The following is a 2,906-nucleotide window of genomic DNA, read 5'->3' as shown; positions in this document are numbered from 1 at the left end:
TAACAAATGAGCATTGGAGTTGTATGGAATACGAGAATAATCAAAAGAGTAGTTTTGGTTAACCGTCTTTTTCTTTAAAGAGGAACCACCATCATCATCGTCCTTTGGTGAAGATGAGGAGGTGTCGCTATTGTAGTAGATTATCTTCTTGGTGTGCCTCTTCTTCCTGTCCTTCCTCTTGTTGTTTAAGCCTATGTCGATGGGCTTTTTTTCCTTTTGGCTCATTGTTGTTGAAGGTCGCCTTCTCCTTGTCATCGATCACAATACCCTTACCCTTAGGATCCATATCTTCGGATGGTTAGTCCCTTGATGAAGAGAACGACTTTGATACCTATTGATAGCACCTAGAAGGGGTGAATAGGTGATCCTGCAAAAATCAACTCTAAACAACACAAACTTGGTTTATAATACGTGTTAGTGAGAACTAAAACCAAGTTAGGATGAGACAAGAGATGGAGAGAGAACTCTTCTCTTGATTGCTCCTTTAATATGAGTATTAAACTTAGGAGCAATATTGCAAGAGAGTAGAGAACTCAAGAAGATTATAATCGCAAAAAGTAAATGGACAAGTGACACAACGACTTTTACCGTGGTTCGGCCAATGCCTACTCCATGTTGTGAAGATCTCCTTTGGTCAAGGGTTACACTCAACCCCTCTCAAGTAATCCAAAGATCAAACTTAAGTGCCACAGATATCTTCCTTATACCAAAATCCTATTGTGAGGAATCTCCATAAATTGGAGTCTCTCGCGCCTTACAATTGATAACTAACAAAATCAGAGTAAGGATGGGAGTAGAAAAGCACACAAGAGCACAACGCAACAACAACACACACATAAGTGAAAAGAGAGAGTGCACGAAACACAACGACAGAGTTACAGCTCAAGAACGCGCTCAAATCTCTCTCTAGCAAAACAATAGCGTGGTCGCAAAGATTCAAAGTTGTAGTGTGCTCAAAGAGTGCTTGGGTTGATAGCTCCATGCGCCTAGGGGGTCCTTTTATAGCCCCAAGGGACAAAGGAGTCGTTTGATCTTCATTTGGAAGGCACTGGTTGCCTTCTATCCGTGGGTGCATCGGAATGTCCGGTGCACACCAAACACTACATAGTAGCTGATTTGTTTCCTTCCCTAGCAAAATTGACCGTTGGTCACTCGGCACACCGGACAGTCTGCGGTGCATTGGACAGTTCGGTGCATCCTGGTAAACATTGCCAAGCTGACGTGGCCAGCGCTGATTGCGCAACCAACCATTGGCTGAGACGCGTGGCTGGCACACTGGACAATCTAGTGATTTATAGCCGCGATGCCTCGGCAAAAACCTGAGAGTGGCTTGTTCGTTGGCTGATAGCTTAGGCACAGGACACTGTCCGGTGCACACCGGACAGTCCGATGTTCCCCAGAGTGGCACATGTTTGGCCAAACTTAGCAAAACACCATTTCTCCAAATTGGTTCAACTTGAGAAGTTTCCTAGCACTTAGATGAACATAGTTAGCAACTAAAACAATTTACTAAGTGCTAGAATCATACCCTTGTTCCTTCGATCCAATATGATTTTGTAATATGCTCCAAAATGCATTTTTCTTATATTTCTCAATTTGCCTTTCAAACACCTATGATCATGCTCATTTGAGAAACTGTTAGTCCATAGTAATGTGTTGAGCACTTAATCACTGAAATAAATAGAAATTGCCTAAAGGCACATTTCCCTTTCACTACTAAGAAGACACCTTTTTGGATGTAGATGACCTTTGGCTATGGCATACCTCTAGAGCAAAGATAAAAATGACATGGACTTAATGTTCCCTTAACATTGCTCGATAAAGACCTATGATGTTCTAGAGCAACAAAGTGGTGCCGCCAAAACCTTGCTAGATTGATACAACATGAGTTGGTCGACGGGCTTAGCATTTTATCTAGAAGCCAAATGGTATGTGCGACAAAATGGCCAATAGACTGTGTATCTGTAAATAAGTATTAGATGAATATGCGTCACAAGGTTGATTTGTTCCTTGTAGTTTGGGTTGATGATGAGTGATTGTCAATGGGGTAGCGTCTCGGGTTGAGTCGTGGACTAACCGAAGTGTGAGTTATGTGTTGTGCAACCATGTATGTCGGCTTGTGGTGTGTAGGTGTGGAGAATAGAGACGGTGGTCAACGGCGAAGGTGAAGGTCATGCGAGTTCATGCTAATGGATCGAGAGCAGTGAAGAACGAGCGTTGGGACTTGACCGAGGGACTAGAGTCGTTAGGTGACTAGCCATGGTGGCTGACCACCTGGGGCACGCACCCGTGGGAGGATGTGGTGGAGTGGGCTGTGTTGCCAACGCGGTCGAGGATTGGCGGGATACGTGTCTAGGACATGGGGGACGCGCACGTGGTGCAATACTCGCTATGGTTTGGCGATTGAACCTCAAAACCCCACCCAGCGCTACAGACGACGAGTTTTTGATCGAGTTTGGCTTAAAAACTCAGTGATGGCCAGTTCTAGAGGGAATCAAAGGCGGCATGTGGCGTCATCATGGACGGTATGTCAAGGCGGAGCAACTTCATGTAGAGCATGTGGCCGTCATATCAAAATCCCAAGAGTTTGTCCATTTTGCCCTGGCTGAGCGGATAGGCTCTATGTATCTAGGGGTAGTTTAGGAAGGAGTAATAACCCTCTATAAATAGATGGGTGGGCTAATTGTTTCATCCATCTCTTTGGCTATATGTTTTAGGCTTCTGCTTAGAAACTTTATTTTTCCTCTTTCTAATGTAGCCAAGATCCATAGATGTTAGGAACTTATGTCTATGGTTGTAATCTTCACTGCTTGATCCAAAGAAAGGGTGGTCGGATCCATCCACAGGGCTAGTTTGACTCGTTCACCCAATTTGTGCCGCGCTACAGTCTTTAATTTTATCAGAGA

The sequence above is a fragment of the Zea mays genome, chromosome 1 (assembly GCF_902167145.1).
Source record: "Zea mays cultivar B73 chromosome 1, Zm-B73-REFERENCE-NAM-5.0, whole genome shotgun sequence".
Lineage (NCBI taxonomy): Eukaryota > Viridiplantae > Streptophyta > Magnoliopsida > Poales > Poaceae > Zea > Zea mays.
Note: the sequence above shows the minus strand (reverse complement) of the source record.